The sequence below is a fragment of the Lissotriton vulgaris genome, chromosome 3_1, assembly GCF_964263255.1.
Source record: "Lissotriton vulgaris chromosome 3_1, aLisVul1.2, whole genome shotgun sequence".
Classification (NCBI taxonomy): domain Eukaryota; kingdom Metazoa; phylum Chordata; class Amphibia; order Caudata; family Salamandridae; genus Lissotriton; species Lissotriton vulgaris.
In genome coordinates, this window is record NC_141689.1 from 1,417,794,796 (window position 1) to 1,417,815,229 (window position 20,434).

The 20,434-nt window shown below is 48.4% G+C and overlaps 1 protein-coding gene across 8 annotated transcripts in view; it reads left to right on the forward strand.

Annotated features, from left to right (window-relative positions):
* Positions 1 to 3,165: 3,165 nt before the first annotated feature.
* PTPN13 (protein tyrosine phosphatase non-receptor type 13) overlaps positions 3,166 to 20,434 on the forward strand; it is a 981,974-nt gene continuing 964,705 nt past the window's right edge. For all 8 annotated transcript variants that reach the window (XM_086961883.1, XM_086961888.1, XM_086961886.1 and 5 more), the window contains exon 1: positions 3,166 to 3,604. The gene's annotated coding sequence lies outside the window, so the exon portion shown is untranslated. The remainder of the gene's footprint in view (positions 3,605 to 20,434) is intronic.

A 20,434-nucleotide genomic window follows, 5' to 3' on the forward strand; every position in this document is an offset into this window, starting at 1 on the left:
AAGTTTTCTCGGGATGGTGAACTACTGTGGTCGTTTTATAAGGGACCTAGCCAACCTGACTCTCCCTCTACGTGATCTAACCAAAGACTCCACACCATGGAACTGGGGAACGGAGCAGGAAAGGGCATTCCAGAATATCAAGAGTGCGCTGTCCAGCTACACCACGCTGGCATTTTTTGATCCAAGACATTCCACTCTCATTGCGGTAGACGCCGGACCGGCGGGATTGGGGGCTGTTCTGATGCAGCGAGCCCGAGACGAGATAGACTGGGCCCCTGTCGCTTTTGCCAGCCGGTCCCTCACGGACACAGAACAAAGGTACTCCCAAATCGAAAAGGAGGCCATCGCGATTCATTGGGGATGCCGGCACTTCCACTTGTATGTATATGGCAAGCCCTTCACAGTAGTGACGGACCACAAGCCGCTGCTGTCGCTGTTCTCAGGCACTTCATCCAAGCCACCCCCTAGAATCGAAAAGTGGATTTTGCAATTGCAAGAGTACAACTGTGCCATCGAGTACCAGCCAGGGGCAAAGAATCCGGCGGATTATCTGTCACGACACCCCCGGGCGGCCACCCCAGAGGAAATGGACGAAGCTGAAGAGACGGAGGCTTATGTGCGATGGGTCGTGGCCAGATCATGCCCGCGCCCCATATCCCTGGAAGAGGTTGTGAGCGCCACGGCTCAGGATGCCTGCATACAGCGGGCCAAGGATCTGCTCCGGACGGCTAACTGGCAGAAAGCCAAGGAGAGCTGGAGGGTGCTCACACCAGAGGCCCAGAAAATCATGGACGGCCTGTACCACGTGAGGGCGGAACTGAATGAGGACGCGGCGGGGTGCCTCCTGCGAGGGCATCGCCTGGTGATCCCGACGGCCTTGACAGGCCGAGTAGTTCAACTGGCGCACGTGGGGCACCAGGGAATGGTTAAGACAAAGGCCCGGCTGCGAACAAAGGTGTGGTTCCCGCTCATGGACGATATGGTGGAAACTGCGGTGCGTACCTGCACGGCCTGCCAAACTACGGGCGACAGCCCCCGCGAAGCCCCCATCATTGTGGAACCCAGGCCCCGAGGCCCCTGGGAAAGGGTCAGCATGGACTTTGGCAGCCTTCCGGATGGACGGCACACGCTAGTGATGATTGACGACCACTCCAAATATCCGGAGGTTGAAATCGTCACCGGCACCAGTGCAGACTGTGTGATTCCCAAGATCGAGAAAATCATTGCCACCCACGGAGCCATGAGAGAACTCAGAACGGACAATGGACCGCCCTTCCAGGGTCAAGACTTTGCGGAATATCTCTCGTCCCTAGGAACCCGTCACAGGCGCATCACCCCGAGGTGGCCTCAAGCCAATGGGGAGGCCGAGAGGTTCATGAGAACTTTAAACAAGGTAATTCGCATTGCGCATGATAAGAGACAGTCAGTAGAAATGGCTATTTTCACCTTCCTTCGTAGCTATCGACAGACCCCACACTCCACAACGGGGGTAGCTCCTGCCCACCTTCTCCTGGGGCGGGTAATAAAGGACTCCATTCCCCATCACCCCCAGTGGGCACCTGAACTGATAGATGAACATACAGTGGAAATAAGGAGACGTTCCGCATGTGACAAGATCAGCAAGAAACGTAGGGCCGTGGCCCCCCACTTCAAAAGAGGTGACCTAGTGCTCATCAAGAATCGGGCCACTGGTGGCAAATTCAAACTCAGTTACGAAAAACGACCATGGCGAGTCAGTGGTGTGAAGGGCACCCGCATCACGGCCACTCGAGGACGAGACAGGGTGACTCGCAACGTGTCTCACTTCAAACTCTACCACCCTTCGAGCAGCGAGCCAAGGCGCCAGCAAGGCGACAGAGAAACCGAAACTGCAACTACGTTGCCGCCTGGTGAATCAACATCTCAGCCCGAGGTCAGGCCACGTGACGAGCAGCAGATTTCCAGTGAGGAAATGGGCGGAGACACGGAGGCCCTGGATGAGGCCCCAGATCCGGAGGGGGCCGACCGTGAGGCGCCAGGTCCTGAGGTGGAGTCTGGAACAGAGCTGATGACTCATCGGGGGTCCCAACGCCAACTACGTGCCAACCCCACCCCCTCCGGCTGGCTGAGGGACTACTTTACGTAAGACTGTTCTCATTTACATATACGCCCGTAATGTTTGAACTGAGTGCACTGGCATTTTGAAGGACGCTGAAGGTTCTGGTCCTGATAGTATTAAGACAATGAGTACGACCAGATAATGTTTAAGGTTTTGCAGTGTGTTCGTGGTTGTTGTTTTGTTTCCTTGTTTTAGGAGGAATGTTATGTTCCTGAAGGTCCGCCCCGAGGTCCGGAGGGACGGACAAGTTGGTCATGTGACCGCCCTATAATAAAAAGAGGTTGAGCACGTGCGAGGGCGTTCAGAGAGAGAGACGCGCCAACCGAACAAGCAACTTTATTCCCAGTGTCTGGCTGAGTTTATTCTAGGGCCACGTGCTAGGCCTAGTCAGGGTTAGATGCCCCTTGAGTGTAGATCACCCGACACAACAATCAAGACAATGCGTTGAGCCGCACGAGCGCCCATGAACAATCTTAGTGAGTAATCTCTGAGGATTTCAGTTAACCGCATAAATACCAAGTGGCCCCTGTCGCGTGTAACACCTTCCCCACAGATCGGCCTTTATAGACAGCAGACAGTTGTATTCTGGGCTTTGTGGTTTTCTTTTAACATTTCAAATATTGACTGAAAGTGTGTGTTGGTAAAAATGTTGGTCGCTAGTTAGTGTATTTGCTGGAATACAAAACGTCCTGTACAAACACGTATTCAAAAAAAATCTAACCCAACGCCTTCTGCAAAGAAACGCTGGTACAGTCAAAATTAAAAGTGTAACATGCCTTGAGAACGCTGTCATGTTTTAAATGGCACCGCAGCCCTGCTGAAAAATGCCACCAAGCTGATGGTCCCCGTACAGTGGAAGCATGTGTGACCCTCGCTCTTACTAGGGTCAACCCTCGATTTTCCACTTAATGTGGCATGACAAGCAATGGAAAACAATGCCCTGAAAGCGGCCGAGAGGGATGCAGCTCCCAGGCGGCGGACACTGGGTGGCGCTGCTGAGCCAGTTCACAGATGGTCCCTCGCTTCGCCGCTTTACCAGGGTAGCGGGAGGGGTGGAGGGGAGGTGCAGGAGAGGGGATGGATGAGTCAGGGAGAGAGGGAGAGGCAGAGACCTGACCCACGCTGACAACAACCTGGGGAAGAGCAGAGCCCGGACCAGGAGGCTCCGTGCGCAGCCATAACATCGGAGCTCAGAGAAGAGAGGAGCAGGCGCCGTGCGCCTGGAAGGGGACACTTTTATTCTGGGAGCTGCTGTAGACTTTTTCTCATCCGTGGAGGCATCGGGCGAGTCTGTTTTGTTGTGTGTGTTTTTAAGCACTGAGGGCTGGAGGATGTTCGGTTTTCCCGCTGCTGGAGGAGGGGGTGCTGCTGCTCTGCCCCCCGCTTTCCCCCGAAACCCCCGGAGCTGAAAGTCCCTCAGCCCGCTCCCCAGTCTCTGGGAAGGGGGTCTGAAGAAGCCCTGCAGCCCCACGACGGAGAGGAGGACGCCGTCCCCTGAAGAGTCCGGTGAGTGAGAAGTCCTCTGGCTGAAGTTTGCGTCATGTCCGCTCCTCTCTGCCCAACGCATTGAAAGGCAGTAGTTTGGGGGGTCTGGCTGTGCTGAAAACTCACGCAGGAGTAAGTAAGGATGCCCTGGCATGACTCCCCCCAGTGTTGCATCCTCTACTTCTGCTTACGTTGCGATCATGATCCGCATTCCCGAAACTTTTGGCCGTGGTGCTGCGTCCAGCACACTCCGTCAGCAGTCTTGGGTATCTCTTGGAGTGCTGTGGCGAGGTGCCATGTACACCGCATGCATCTTTGGGGCGGGCGTGGGGAGGGAAGGCAGCCTGTGTGCCTCTGCGGACACTCGGGGGCTGCGATAGTGTTTTCAGCAGACTAAGGCGAGGCACTGCCCGTCTGTTTCTAATTTGCAGAAAGTGTTCTGGAAATGGTTAGCGCGGACGACATTCTGGCGAGTGCAGCTTTGGTTTGTTTTGTTTTCGCTTTCCCTCCTGCTTCCAAGATTCTTGAGGCAGCGGGCTGGTGTTTTTAAACGTTGCAGGAGTTGAATGTAATGTTACTCGGGTTCCTTGGTTTCCGTCACAGGAGCAGGACAGAAGGGCTGAGCATGCAGTTTGTCGCTGAGAAAAGAGCAGAAACGGTGGGTTTCAGCAGACGAATGCAAATGCCACAGAAAGAACTCTGCCAAGAGCCAGAGAAGTGGTTTCAGTCGTAAAGAAAACCCAGTCCAGAATGCAAGACATTTTAGAGTGCCATTAGCAGGGCCACTGAATTATGTGATAATGCAGCAGCAGTGTTTTCTGCTTGATTAGGGATTTACCACACTTGCCCCATAATCCGCCATCTGCTTCGTAATTTCAGATTTCAACAAAAAATGGTTACTGGCTCAAACACATTTAAAAGAATTACTAAAATTAAGTGGTACACTTGGTGCTTTGCAGTGACTGACCCTTTACAGAGGGTTACCAGTCGACTTCAGGTTGCCAAGTTTTGTAGACTGGTGTTAAACTAGTACAATGAGGTGAAACTTTTGGACAGAACATCTTATTGTGTTAAATAAAAAAAAGAGTGACATAATAATGCCAAACGTGCTGTATAATTAGCCTTTTCTGGCTACATAATTTAGTCAATGCTGCTGCATAATTTGGTTCTCTTTTGTTATATCATTGTAGGGGACCAAACAGTTGGTAACCCTTCCAGGACCAGTGCTCACATTAATGAGTCCAGTTGGTGGATTTGGGATACTTCACATCACACCTGCAGCCTCAGCAGTGTTTATCATGCTCAAAGTGGGAGCAAACGCTTTTTTAGGTTTCGACTGCACAGCGCTTTCGCTGTTCTTGTGAAATCTATTGTTAATATATATCTTAAAAGGGATTAAATCTCACCCCCTTGCTTTTCATTGGTTCCTGTGCCACTTACTTTTCCTCTGTTTCTAATGGTTGTAGCATGCTACTACCTGTTCTTCCTCATATGTTTGCTCTAATCAGTGTCCCAAGGCCCAAGTACTGTTTTAATCCACTTTTAAAGCAGATTTTTTTTATGTTGCTTTGCCTACACAGTGCTTGCCTGCATATCCGACAGCTCTCAATGTGGACCACCTCTCATACAGAACTGCATGTGCCGCTTTTCATACTGGCGTTTCTCTTATTATTACTATGTTTGTTGTGCTCATACCGCCTGACTTTAATATGGCCGCCTCTCAGGACGTTGCTATGCATTAAAGTACGCCCCCAACATCCTATCCAGGCACAGTAGCTTGACCTCCCATGGCGCTCTCCCTGCAGATTGTTTTAATCTTGGACGGCTGTCACTTTGTCCTCATTCTTTTACTGTTGTCGGTGTACACCACCTCCTACTTTGCCCATGTGCAGGTGAAACACCTAATTGACGATGATACAATCTACTTTATTTGCACAACAAGCATTGCCAAAGTAAATACATGGGAGTCGCCCCCTATTTCTGCCCTTGCATCCTTCCCGTCCTCCTCTCTCACCCATCCTCATTCCATACTTTCACCTTACTCCCATTGTAGTGCCTCTAACACACAGGGCCCCTATTTGCACAGAGGCTGCACCCCAAGCTCCTTCTCAATACATGTGTGTTTACTTGTCTGGCACCAGTGCATATGTGCAGTACTGAACTTACATGAATGAGCCCTACACTGAACAGCGGTGGAGGTAGGGAGTGAGGCAGTGTAAGTTGAAGGGTGTGTTTCAGACAGGACAGGCTCGGAGGTTGTCCAGTGGTGGCCCCGTCCCCCGTGGCGACGACGTGTATGTACATACATAAAGCTATAGAGCCCTCCGTACAGTATATGGATACCGCCTGCAACTTGGCCCGATGTTGGCTCCCGTGGTGATGACAAGAAAGTTCCCATACCTTTCAGACACAGCGTTGAGTTTCTGCATGGCTTTCTTAAAATTCATTCCAGGTTATTGTATGGCACAGGTAATTAGACTGACAGGGTCATGCAGTCCAAGTCGTGCAGTATTTTTTTGTGCTGCACTAACGGACAATATTTTTATTTTAATCCACTCTGTTATGTGTGTACGTGGGTACATTAAATTGGGGGGTGCAGAGCTGCACAAAGGTAATTAGTATGTAGATCACACCGGTTTGGACACTTGACGTGCGCTGCTACCGTTTGCTTCCACTTTTCTCCCTTTCCATATTAGGGCGGATCTTCGGACGAGTTTCATAACTTGTCCGGCTGCTCCCCGCCCCACCCATCGCCAGTCAACACCCTCTTCTGGAGATGCAGGAGTAGAGCAAGCGGGATTCTGCGTGTAGGATGTCTGTATTTTGTTTGTCTAGTTTGTGTGTCTCTCGACAGTCTACTCTGGGCGCCTAACCTACCTGCGGCTCTTGAGCAGTTGGCGTGACTGTATGTGCAATTAATTGTAAGATCTAAAGTGCAACATCATACATGATCTGTTTATGCACGAGTAGTGTCATGTCAATCATATGACAGGCCCTATTCCTAACTATGCCACTGACTCGTGCGGCACTTTCTAACGCTATGCTTTGCCTCTGCATCCCCATGGCGCAGTTTTAAGGGTGAATAGCTTGTATTCATTTACTGACACGGCCTCGCTAAAATCCTGCTTTGTAGCTAACACATTATTTATTATGGGACTAATAATGAAGCCCCCCCATTCCCTGAGTGTTTTATTCTAATAGATTTATTGACTGTCTGGCTAGTCCAATCAAACAGTGAAGGTTAGAAGTTGCCACTAGTGTTTTAAGTATGATGAGATCCAACTTTGCCATGCTGACTTTGTGAGCATTACATGGACGAGTGACCAGCACTGCTGTGCAAAGTGTGATTCATTCATAGCATTTACTAAACTGCGCTTATTTGCTATGTTGCACATTTGTAGAGGGGCCTTACAATATTGTTTAGGCTCTTCACATCATAGATTCACACCCAGCACCTGGTTTTAGCTCTCGCATACAGTGCCAACAGCTGCCCACTTTGGAACTGGAGAACCGCGTTCGAGTCTCGGCATCAGCTCAACATCCTGTGAATATGGGCACATCACTTAATCTCCCCTTACCTTAAAAAGGAGTCTAAATGAATATGTCTTTACCTAATGCAACTGGTGTTCATGTAAAGAGCGCCAATACCTTCGGTGCTAAAATTTACAACAAAAATACCCATTATTAATTACATAGGTAAAAACCTAATACATTAACAAGTGCTTGTTTAAAATATGCATTTCCAGGACTGCCAACATAAGGCTTAAAATATCTGCAGCTTAGATACATGGGCATAAAATATAGTGTGTTAAGGCAAACACATTACTATCAGTTCCCTAAAAGAGAAGAGGAGGTGCAGTTACACCAGCCAAGCTACTGGGTAAACTATCTAGTAAATCACTTTGGAAAAGTGTTGAAGTGTCCCAACCCAACCCTCCTCGTGTGATGCTCCCCCTGCCAGATAACATTCCGCCCTTTCTTCCCTCATCTGCATAGGAGTAGACTGACAGCAAGTGATATCTGCCTTAACCCCTTCCCCCACCAGATTAGGAAAATCTATCTGGAACGGTCTGGTAATTCCAGCTCCACACTGTTATTCCCTATTCTGCGGGGTCTGATATATTCTGTGCTGCTTCCTGTCAATATTGGAAATTGTGGCCACCTGGAATCCACACGCGGTATTATTCCTCATTCCTTACATTCGGTCTGGATGAGAGATCTGTCTTTAATTAAAAGCAAAACCAACAAACTCAGCATCCGGGAAACACCAGTAGGCGAATCCTGTCCGGTTATCACGCAGCTCATTACGTTTTAAATAAATGACTTCTTGCTTGCCGCTTGTAAAATTTGTCGAGAGGCCCTTTAAAACCTGACTTGTGTTGACCCCTGAGGGCTGCGCCCCTATATTACCTCACCGAGGCGCAGAAAGTAGCCAGGGGCTGTCGCTGCCTGGTTTTATATTTTCCAGTATGGTGAAATACCTCAAGAAGCAGGACTGAACACCTTTCCAAACCACAATGTGCTTTTCTTGCTATGGCAGATGACGAGACTTCGCTTAGACGCCCCCAGTTTGTGTTTTTTCTGTCCTTTCAGTGAAGAGCCTGTCGTCGATTTTGGCTGTTTTTTTAGGCGGGGTCTCCGACCTCTGGCTGGTGTCATCTGGGCCGTGAGAAATCGCTTCCAGATCAGTGCAGATTGCGCCCCGGCCCCAGACTGCGAGATTAGCCGCCCTGACAAAGAGCGCGTCATCCCCAGCCCAGCCGGGGCTCCCGGCAGCGCCGCGGATTGAGGCCTGATTTATGGCGCGCACAGGGGGGATTCACTGCTAGGCCTCAGCACGTGCACGTGAGTCAAAACATAAACATGACCCACAGCGGTCTGGACAAAGGCTAACTCGACTCTGCTTTGAGTAACCTCTTCGTCTGAAAGTTTTCAGAAGGGCATTTTAAAACAAGCATTTGCAATGCAATGGTCTTGTCATTTTTAAAGTTAGAACTATTGGCATTGCTCATGAGATTATTTTTATTTATGTTTTTTTTTAAACATAAATAAATGGCATTGTCATTTACAATGCCAATAGCAGGGCAGGAGAGCAAGCACAAGCAACGAGGGGGCAGGACAGCAAGCACAAGCAACGAGGGGGGGGGCAGCAAACACGAGCAACGAGGGGGGGCAGGACAGCAAGCACGAGCAATGAGGGGGGGCAGGGGAGCAAGCACAAGCAACGAGGGGCAGGACAGCAAGCACAAGCAACGAGGGGGGGGCAGCAAACACGAGCAACGAGGGGGGGCAGGACAGCAAGCACAAGCACCGAGGGGGGCAGGACAGCAAGCACGAGCAACAAGGGGGGCAGGGGAGCAAGCACAAGCAACGTGGGGGGGAGGATAGCAAGCACGAGCAACGAGGGGGGCAGGACAGCAATGAAGAGCAACGGGGGGCAGGGAAGCAAGCACAAGCAATGAGGGGGCAGGACAGCAAGCACAAGCAACGAGGGGGGACAGCAAGCATGAGCAACGAGGGGGGAGGAACGAGGGGGGGCAGGACAGCAAGGGGGGGCAGGACAGCGAGCACAAGCAACGGGGGGACAGGGGAGCAAGCACAAGCAACGAGGGGGGAGGGCAGCAAGCATGAGCAATGAGGGGGGCAGGACAGCAAGCACGAGCAACGGGGGCAGGGGAGCAAGCATGAGCAGCGGCAGCGAGCACCAGCAACGGGGGGCAGGGGAGCAAGCACAAGCAACGAGGGGGGGGACAGCAAGCACGAGCAACAAGGGGGGCAGGACAGCAAGGGGGGCAGGACAGCGAGGACAAGCAACGGGGAGCAGGGGAGCAAGCAGAAGCAACGAGGGGGAGGACAGCAAGCACGAGCAACGAGGGGGGCAGGACAGCAAGCACGAGCACAAGGGGGGCAGGGGAGCAAGCACAAGCAATGGCAGGACAGCAAGAAGGGGCAGGACAGCGAGCACAAGCAACGAGGGGGGAGGACAGCAAGCATGAGCAACGAGGGGGGGCAGAAGAGCAAGCACAACCAACGAGGGGGGGCAAGAGAGCGAACACTCAACAAGGAGGGCACGGGGTGGAGGGAGAGCTTACCTGCATCATCCAAGCTGCGGGCCGCTACCAGGAGAGACTCGGAGCCGACTCGGGCCCTGCAGGGCAGAGGGACGCGTGCTGCACTCGCTGCTCTTCACTCCCCTCAACGCAAGGCCAAACAAGTATGCCGTTAAACCCAAAACAGAATGATGGTTACCACTACCAGCTGTGCAGCCAGAAGTATGAAATCAACATCCACTCAAACAGAAATCGGTTCAACCTCCTGGCTCACTCGGCTTATCATGTTCTCTTGCGGACCCCAGGAGGTAGCGGTGGAAGCTGTAGCCCCCTGAAGCGCCTCTCAAACCCGGTTTCCACCAACCTCAATCCACGGAAGACATGGCAATGACGTCATAGAGGCGCTCCCTCCGCCGAGGAACATAGAGATGGCCAGCGAGACGAGAAAAGAGGTGTAGCACGGAAGAGCGCTCAGACGGCCATGCAAGGCCAAACAAGTATGCTGTTAAACCCAAAACATAATGATGGTCTTTCTTGGATTTAGTCGATGTTATTAAAGGCAAGTCTATAATAGAATGAACTGGCTGCCAGCCCCGAGGCTCCAGTTGTGAGAGCCGAGGAGAGACTTAGCACACAGCCCCTCCAAGACCGCACTGAACTCGGCATACGAGCCCGCAATCTGCTCTCTTCCCCGGGTCAGAAGGCTGACATATTAAATTGAGATATAACGCTACGCGTCGAGACACTGTCCTAAACCAGTCTGCTCGTCTAGCAATGAGTTTTGGGTTCCGAGGCTCCAGTTGTGAGAGCCGAGCAGAGACTTAGTACACAGCCCCTCCAAGACCGCACTGAACTCGGCATACGAGCCCGCAATCTGCTCTCTTCCCCGGGTCAGAAGGCTGGCATATTAAATCGAGATATAACTCTACGCATCGAGACACTGTCCTAAACCAGTCTGCCCGTCTAGCAATGAGTTTTGGGTTCAGAAACGCGCAGCAGTTCGAATGGCGCATTTTGAGCTATACTTACTGTCTAAGCCCCCCACTCCGTGGAGGTATGCGCGTGCACTTACGGTCTTGTCGTCAGCCCCCTCTTGCGCGAGGTACGCTTCCTCACCTCGGCTCGTGAAGGCCCGTGCCCGTTAATGTAAAATAAATTGCACGAGCTCGCATGTGGCTTGGCAGTCAAAACGAAAAAATTAAAGGTGAAATTTGCCCACTTTTATCGCTGCACCTGAAATAAAATACTTAAACAATATCCGTCCAAGTACAGAAGGGTTACCCAACACGACCATGTTTCTCCGAGGCAAGGCAGAAATGCTTCAGAGAAACCACTGCCATTTTCGTGATTGGGGGGGAGTGTTTTCGTTCTCTCCTCTTCCCATTGGCTGGAAGGTAAAATTCCAGCCAATGGGAAGAGGAGAGAAAGAAAACAAGAAAGAAGCTAAAAAAACGCCCCCGAATCTGGAAAAGACGGGGCTTAAAGGAGTGATGCCCCTCTCCTCCAATGGCTGGCCAGCATTTACGAGGCCAGCCAATGGAGAAGAGGGTCGGGTTCAAGCCCCCACACTGGTAAACATTAAATCTCTGACGAGACTGCGCAAGCGCAGCCTACGGTCCTCGGCGCTAATATATCACCCAAACTGGGGAGAACCAGGACTACTGTATCCAGAGTGCACTGATGAATTTCTAGCCAAAGAACATGGTGTCCCTGATGTGGCAGCCACGTAGGTATAATCTTCCTCCAGCTTTGTACATCCTATAGTTCTCTCCTAGGCCTAGAGTATCCATTGTTGACTGACAAGGATCCGTACCTCCCTATCAGGAAATCCACATGAGAGCATCTAAAGCAGGGTTCTCCAAAGTCAGTCCTGGAGTGCTTGATCTATGCCAGATTTTAGAATAACGTCATTTATCAAAATAGGGATATGCTAAAAATCTGGCATGAATCTGGCCCTCCAGGACCAAGTTTGGAGAGCCCTGATCTAAACAGTAATAGTTTACATAACCCTGGGGTTGCTTTGAGGTCCTAGTCAGGATTGTGCTTTCACTATTAATTTGGTGCCTTTATCACCTGGCTGCTCATAGTGGCATGTGGGGATTGTCTGAAAAACGATACTAGGAGGAATCTAGTTTATGTCCAGCAGAATTCTCTGGCAACTGTTTCCGATCAGCTCCAGAGATCTAGTTGTCTCTTCTTGGGGCACTTTGGTGGAAGTTGGACTTAACAAGGCATCAGGTGCTTTCTTAGACATGCCGTGGATAGGCACTTCCATCAAGTCTGTATGTGCCCTAATTTAATTTTCCTGCCGGTATAAGATTTCTGCATTAAGTTCCTTGGCTTGAGATGAGTTGGATTTCCTCTCTAAGGGTAACTCTTTAATTTGCTTATTTTCTGTTATAACATGGGGAGGTTTAAATGCCAACTTTTAATGTTTTCTTTTTGAGGTGGAGCCTGTCCTGTCTGCAGCTTCCTTTACCAACAAGCCGTCCACTTTTGTTTTCAATCGCGTTGCAGTTTCTGGTAAAGGAAGGATCATTTGCAGTTGTTCTGCAGGAATGACTAACGGGCCTCTTTTCTGACAGACTTTTATTGAAATTCTCCTGTCTCTTTCCACACAAAGTCTTGGCCATAGGCTTCTTTTCGAATACATTATGAGTGTACACTCATCTATATCAGATCTGTACAGATGGTACATTATCTTACGAAAAATTGGCATAAGTTGGGCTTTCAGAGTCCCTCTGTACTTTCCTGACCAGCGACTTCACTGTTAGTGCAGAGAAGCCTTCATTTTGTAGAGGACAAGCAGGCATGACCCATCCAAACAGAGGATGAAATGTGGAATTCAAGAGTGATGGAGATGTTCGATATCTACATGTGCTTGATTGATTCGCATACCACTACCACGTTTTCCTTAAATGGTTTTCCACAGTTATCTTCCTGTGTCCCTTCACTTTCAGTAGGAGTGCATTCTTTATAATTATGGGGTTATATAAAAGCAGTGATCTTGCACACTGCAATATTCATAATCTGGTTCAGCAAGAGAGTTATCTTGAGGGAAGCAGAGGTGGCCAGGCATGTGGACAATGTGGCACAGACCGAAGTCTGAGTTGTGTATGAAAGTAGTGGTGCAATGTTTTAAGTGGTCTATCAAACTTTTCGGTGATGCTAAAACAATAGTCTTGATTTATCATTCCGAAAAGAGTAATAGAGAATCCTTATTAGTTCAAAACTTCCAATTTTAATTTAAACTTTAAGAGAAACCAGACCGACTCGTGTTTCGCCTTATAAGTCGCTTCATCAGGATATGAATATATGGAGCGACTACTTTTTCTGCATCACTGAACAATCAGTTTGGTAGACCACTTAAAACGTTTCACCACTACTTTTATACGGACCGCAGACCAAGTCTGTCTGTGTAACTTTTATTTGCGACTGCCGAGTGAAAGGCAGCGCACACTCCTGAGTTCTGACTTGTCTGGTCATTAGAACCCCAGTTTCCCCCTCTCTGGTTTAGTTGATAGTTTTATGTGGGCAGTGTGGAGCTGCTGAACTGTCTGTGTTTGAACTGGACTTCTTGACTTTCTAAATGTGTTTGTAAGGTGGTGTACTGTGAACGATCTGCCCCTGGAAATCTCTTTCTCATTCATCGCATTGCATCGTACTCCTCTAAGGAAGCCAAAGTCAATACTTTGTCCTTTAAAGGGTGAACCATGAGTGCCTTATATCTCGTAGACTACTCTCCAGGATACGGATCAGTAGTAGTAATGGGTGTTAAAGAACAGTGCGATGCTACAAACTGAATGCTCAGAATACTTCTATTATAGACCCCAGCCCATGAGTCAATGACAGAAAATAGTATATTTGGTATTGGGTTTAAAGGGTAGTATTCATTGACATTTTATTAGCTTTCACAGCAACTCATATTAAATATTCACATTAGAGATAAATTATTTAAAATGATATCACTGTTGTTGGTAAGCAAAGAGACATAACAGGAGTTGAGGATTAATTGATGTAATTCTATTCTATCCCTTCACATGTGGGCAAAAAACATTCACAGCGAACTTTTTTTTAGTTTTCATTCATGATCTCAGGCAACTGCCCTACCAGATGCAAATCCACGTTGCTTTCATCTCTTGCTGCAAGGTGCTGTAGGGTCCGTGAAAGAGGATTCAGAAGCGAAAATCTCTTGCCCTACCAATGTCGGGATCCAATCACCCCTCCTCTGCCGCCGCCCTTTATGGTTGGGACATGAAATAGCAACACCCCAATGAATACCTTTGTGTTTTCAGTTGTAATTATTAGGATAAGACTGCAGTGGCAAATAATAGATATTGTAACCCGCCAACCACAATATGGCACACTAAAAAGGGGTGTTTGCTTGTGCAGCCACTGAGCTGGAGATCTGGAGTCCTGTAAGGTGGTGCTTGCTGGAGACAGATCTGTGCCGCAGCACAGAAAGAAAAGACAGCGTTATGGTTGCCTTCCCCCAAATACCTTACATCATGCGGTACTGCCACAATCATGTGACCAGAATAGGCATACACCAGCGTGCATTTGGCAGTCTAACACTTCAATGATTCAATGACACCCCTCTTTCTAGGAAGACACTTGTTTGTGTGTAGCCTGATGTTAATGCAGTGGCAGCATTTGACATTATTATTAGTTACTTATTGATCAGGAGTGCTTGGGTATTAACAGAGTTCACGTGATGCTTAGGAGGCAGAGAGGGCACCAGTGCCTCAGGTGGTAAACAACACAAGGTAGGGCTTAATTTATTCACAAATGAAGGGACCGGTATTTATTTTTCAGCATCCAACTTTGACAAAGAACAAAAATGAAAAAAAAGGGAGAGAAATGTAAAGAGGAGGAGCAATATAGTAAAAGATTGACAAAGATAGAAAGCAGGTGTAAAAAGAAACTGCAAGAGTGAGAGAAATGGGCAGGAAGTGGAAGCAAGAGACATAAGGTAGAGTCCAGATTGGGCCACCTTGGTATTCGACAACCCTGGAATCCAGTAAGAAAACTTACTTTAAAAAAATAAATGTAATAAACCATTTTGTTACCATTGCTGTTTACATATAAAAATACGAGGCAGATAATATAATGAACAGTACAAAGACCAGAATTCCTTATCAGCTCGTTTACATTTGACTATCAATAAATCCCTTCCCATACTTATAAATAAGCAGCATTTTCCTTTCGCCTATGCGTTAATGGACTACCGTTCATCTAAAATAGACCTCAAGCAACAATTTTATTGTATAGTTTGTAGGTTTATGAGCTTTGGCTATCCAGAACTGTGTGTCTGTTATTCGAATGTTACATAAACACACTAGGGCAACCCTGTCGTCCCTCAGGACATGGGTAACCATAGAGTACATAACTACAAGGGAACTCCTGAAGGAATTGTCTAAGATGATTACATTTTTAAAATCAAATGATTGATCACTACATTAAATCAAAGAATAGGTCTTTGTGGTCCTTTGAGAAACCTTACTCAATAATGCGTTAGCGAACAGAAGCGTAGTCTGTGGCAGTGCTAAAAAAAGATTTAAAGGTTATTTAACAAACGAAAGAATACAGATTTTTCAAAACTAATACACAAAATACATGTCTTTTCAATATTTCGTTTGTTCAAACTGAAACAGCATTCATGCACCAATCAATGTACAATTCTAAAAGGGTCTCATACATTAATCTACACCAACAAGGGCACATGAAATATCAGAAATACGTTTTTGTAAGTGGCCTTGAATGGTGTAACAACAACTCAGCCTAGTTGTACAGTCTATGCATTGAGAGCGCCATAGTATCAAATACAATGTTTTCAAAGGCTGATGTGGAGGGGTTGTCAACATTGTTTCTTGATTGTGCTTCTGTTCACAGACTCCTGTCAATGGAGCAAAGGCGCCATAAAGTATGTTACAATATATCCATCAGGGTGCGTCTGCCCTTTGGCCTAGTTTCTCAGCAATTATGTCAGTGGATTTGAATCCAGGAAGCTGAGAATCTGCCAAAAATGTCACAAATGATTTTAAAAAGTCAAGGAACTACCACCCATAAGCGTAAATCCAGGAAAAAAACACCATGGTGCAGCCACAGAATAATGTACAATTGTTTCTTGCAAGTTTTATATTAAAAGTGTGAGAGAGGTGTCTGTGCCTTCTTGATAAGCAGACGAAAAAATTGAGTAAAAATCCCAAATTGCAGTGAATTTTTTAATAATGTTTTTAACATTGTCTCAAAACTGTTTTGGTAAATATTTTGGCTTACATTTCTTTCTAAAAAACAACAAGTGATGGACCGAATGTGGATCAATGTCACACACTCAACCCAGTCTAAAGATCTGGGTTCAAATCCATCGTTTTTTTGCACTCCACACCACCCCGGGTTAGACAATGGCGATATGCAAATCAGCTCTGACCCCGTGCCTCATGGGAACAGTCCAGTCCGAACTACAAAAGCCATGTCCTTCCCAGAACGGAATCAAGCATCCGAGGACCGGACCGGTTTCGAGGTAACACCTCTCATCAGCCCGGCTAGCTTGACTCCAGTGGTGTGGAGTGCCTGGGACCCACGTCTGGGCATCCCCAGCGCACTTAGGGCGGAATTTGCAAAAACAACAAGTGATGGACCGAATGTGGATCAATGTCACACACTCAACCCAGTCTAAAGATCTGGGCCCAAATCCATCGTTTTTTTGCACTCCACACCACCCCGGGTTAGACAATGGCGATATGCAAATCAGCTCTGACCCTGTGCCCCATGGGAACAGTCCAGTCCGAACTACAAAAGCCATGTCCTTCCCAGAACGGAATCAAGCATCCGAGGACCGGACCGGTTTCGAGGTAACACCTCTCATCAGCCCGGCTAGCTTGACTCCAGTGGTGTGGAGTGCCTGGGACCCACGTCTGGGCATCCCCAGCGCACTTAGGGCGGAATTTGCAAAAACAACAAGTGATGGACCGAATGTGGATCAATGTCACACACTCAACCCAGTCTAAAGATCTGGGCCCAAATCCATCGTTTTTTTGCACTCCACACCACCCCGGGTTAGACAATGGCGATATGCAAATCAGCTCTGACCCTGTGCCCCATGGGAACAGTCCAGTCCGAACTACAAAAGCCATTTTGGGCCCAGATCTTCAGACTGGGGTGAGTGTGTGACATTGATCCACATTCGGTCCATCACCTGTTTTGTTTGCATATTCCGCCCTAAGTGCGCTGGGGATCCCCAGACGTGGGTCCCAGGCACTCCACACCACTGGAGTCAAGCTAGCCGGGCTGATGAGAGGTGTTACCTCGAAACCGGTCCGGTCCTCGGATGCTTGATTCCGTTCTGGGAAGGACATGGCTTTTGTAGTTCGGACTGGACTGTTCCCATGGGGCACAGGGTCAGAGCTGATTTGCATATCGCCATTGTCTAACCCAGGGTGGTGTGAAGTGCAAAAAAATGATGGATTTGGGCCCAGATCTTCAGACTGGGGTGAGTGTGTGACATTGATCCACATTCGGTCCATCACCTGTTTTGTTTGCATATTCCGCCCTTAGTGCGCTGGGGATGCCCAGACGTGGGTCCCAGGCACTCCACACCACTGGAGTCAAGCTAGCCGGGCTGATGAGAGGTGTTACCTCGAAACCGGTCCGGTCCTCGGATGCTTGATTCCGTTCTGGGAAGGACATGGCTTTTGTAGTTCGGACTGGACTGTTCCCATGGGGCACAGGGTCAGAGCTGATTTGCATATCGCCATTGTCTAACCCAGGGTGGTGTGAAGTGCAAAAAAATGATGGATTTGGGCCCAGATCTTCAGACTGGGGTGAGTGTGTGACATTGATCCACATTCGGTCCATCACCTGTTTTGTTTGCATATTCCGCCCTTAGTGCGCTGGGGATGCCCAGACGTGGGTCCCAGGCACTCCACACCACTGGAGTCAAGCTAGCCGGGCTGATGAGAGGTGTTACCTCGAAACCGGTCCGGTCCTCGGATGCTTGATTCCGTTCTGGGAAGGACATGGCTTTTGTAGTTCGGACTGGACTGTTCCCATGGGGCACAGGGTCAGAGCTGATTTGCATATCGCCATTGTCTAACCCAGGGTGGTGTGAAGTGCAAAAAAATGATGGATTTGGGCCCAGATCTTCAGACTGGGGTGAGTGTGTGACATTGATCCACATTCGGTCCATCACCTGTTTTGTTTACATTTCTTTCTAGGCAACACAGCGTTGCAGCATGCATTTCATGCAGACTATGCAAGGGCTGTTAAGTAACTGTTTCTACATTACTACTTCACCTCATAGAGAGATTTCTGTTTTTCAGTAATTCACTAATTTTATGTGTTTATGAAGCCAATGATTTGATGAGTTCCCATTTTTTGCACTCTTGGGCAATGGGGTACTACAGAAAGGGACAGCAGACTATTTTGTGGCTCCCTTTTCGTAAGATGGTGCACCGTGGTGCTCAATGTGCACCAACGTGATCCAAAGAGGGCATGGCAGATTTTTATGGTACGTTTCTCCATGCAAAGGAGGGAACCACTTGCCTTTGTGCCTCATCTTAGTAGAGACATGAGCACATGGGCACAGAAGCTGTCAGGAGGTGTACTGAATTGTGTGTTATAAATGAGGTAGAACACAATCAGCGTGGCCCACAAAGGGATCTCTTGGGGAAGAGCAGAGTGGTCCTATGGATGTCCCCAGGCTCCCCTGTTATGGATGCGCCGATAATCCATGGAAGGAGCGTATGGGGGGGCATAAGGCCACGGCCATGGGAGTCCATTTTGTATTAGTTCTAGTGGTACAGAAGATGGAAGATTGGAGGGAGCCCAGACAACAGGTGTGAGTTTCAGTGCTCTTCAAGGACATTGCAGTGATCTTTTATAATACTTGGATATGTATAGCATGACTAATCACCCGTAAGGGTCTCTAAGCACTGTCCGTAGGCACGGGGAGGTTAAAGGTTAAGTGACTTGCCCAGAATCACAGGATGTTGAGCCGATGCCGAGACTTGAACCTGGATCCTCAGCTCTGAAGTTGGCAGCTCTGGCCTTTACGCCACATCTTTTCCCTGGCCTCCCTTCATAGTAGGTCTGAACTTTAAGTGTGAGGGAGAGGAGACAGAGGGCCTCTTTGACTCTAGGGTCTTTACTTCTGCTCTTTGATCACTGGAAGGACTATTTTTTTCACCCTCCACTGATTTAAAGGTAGTTAAATGGGACTGTCTCCCATAATTTTGTACCCTTGTTTACGGTTTCTACTGGCTGGAGACTCCCACCTCCACCCACCATCCTGCTAACACCTTCTGTCAAAGTCCTTGGCTGGACCAGTCTGAGTGTATTAAGCAAAATAAGCTGAATTACCCATAAGGGCCTCATAGCTGACTGTTGGAATACACCACTACTGTCTGCAACCTTAGTATAAAGATGGCGCAGAAATTTCAATCCAGTGTGCCAAGATTTCTCTTCTAGGATCCAGGGTCTGCACAACTGTGGTGATGTGAAACCGTACTTCATAACTGGGGTGAAGACAAACTCCCCTTGCCAGGTTCGGTGCTAGAAACCAAGGCTGCAAGGAGTGACATCCTGGGGCAAAACTGTCATGGCTCACTACAACACCTGCACCCTATGCACCCATGAGACATGAAATGAAGTTTGATTACAGCTTACCATCTACACAGAGGTGGAGCTGGAGTGCCAAAAAACTGCAATGATGGACAGCCCAGCATCCAGCTTTATGTACTCACCAGGGGTGGGCACCTGCTTTATTTGGGTGGCAGGTTCTTGTATGGGGGCGAGAAATTTTTTCAAGCCCCAAGATCCACTGAGTTGCGAGAATTGCGACTCAAATGCAGTCTCCTGGATGCTGGCACTGTCCTCGCTCACATGGACACGGTGCCAGCACCAGAGATGTTCATCACACAGCAGTCAGCTGGGCTGAGGAGAGGTCCCCTCTCGCTCTGCTCCAGGGGCCATGCAGCTCAGCTGAAATGCTCGAAAAACATAGGCTTGGCCCGTGCTATGATCAAACTGACAACAAAAAGTAATTGACAATGTTACCTTCAAAGGAGGGAACAAGGCTCGTACGAACAAGAAGAACAAAGAGGCAAATAGGAACAATGATCACTGTTGTATGACCTAGCCAGTCACCCTCTGAGGATTTCTTGAACCCCATATTCCACCACATTGGACTCTCCTCCCCCCCCACCCCCTCCCCAACCCAACCTCTCCATCCAGCCTGGGAACTAACTGGGAGATTGTGCCACAATGTGTCTCTTAAGAGGTTGCCCCACAAAACTACACCAGTCTACCTCCCTCTTAACCGGTGAAGGGCAGAGCTAATGCCCAGTTTAATTTCTTGCTTCTGAAACTCTTAAGTACATTTTAGGTTATGTGCGTGAATTAAGAAAAGTACTTTTTTTCCCTTCATAGACTAAGGACTGACTGAGAATGGAGTTATTGATCTGCAATAATTGAGTTGTGAGTTCTTAGTGTCGGTCCACACCCGAGTAAGCCCTGGACTGCTTGTCTTCACTACCGTGACGGTCAAGTTCTAAAGGGGTATTCAGTTTTGGGCTCAATAGAAAGGTTAATGTAAATGTAAATGTAAATGTAATTTATATAGCGCATTATCACCAACGGTCTCTAAGCGCTTGCTTTGGGAACGCGTCCTGGTTTTTCCCTGTGAGATAACCCGTACTGGGCACCCCAAGGTGAAAGATGGACATCCCGCCGCGGGGGGCAATAGTGGAGATTAAGCAAGCTATTGCCTGGAGTTGCAGAGTGTGAACCTGTGATTCGAGAA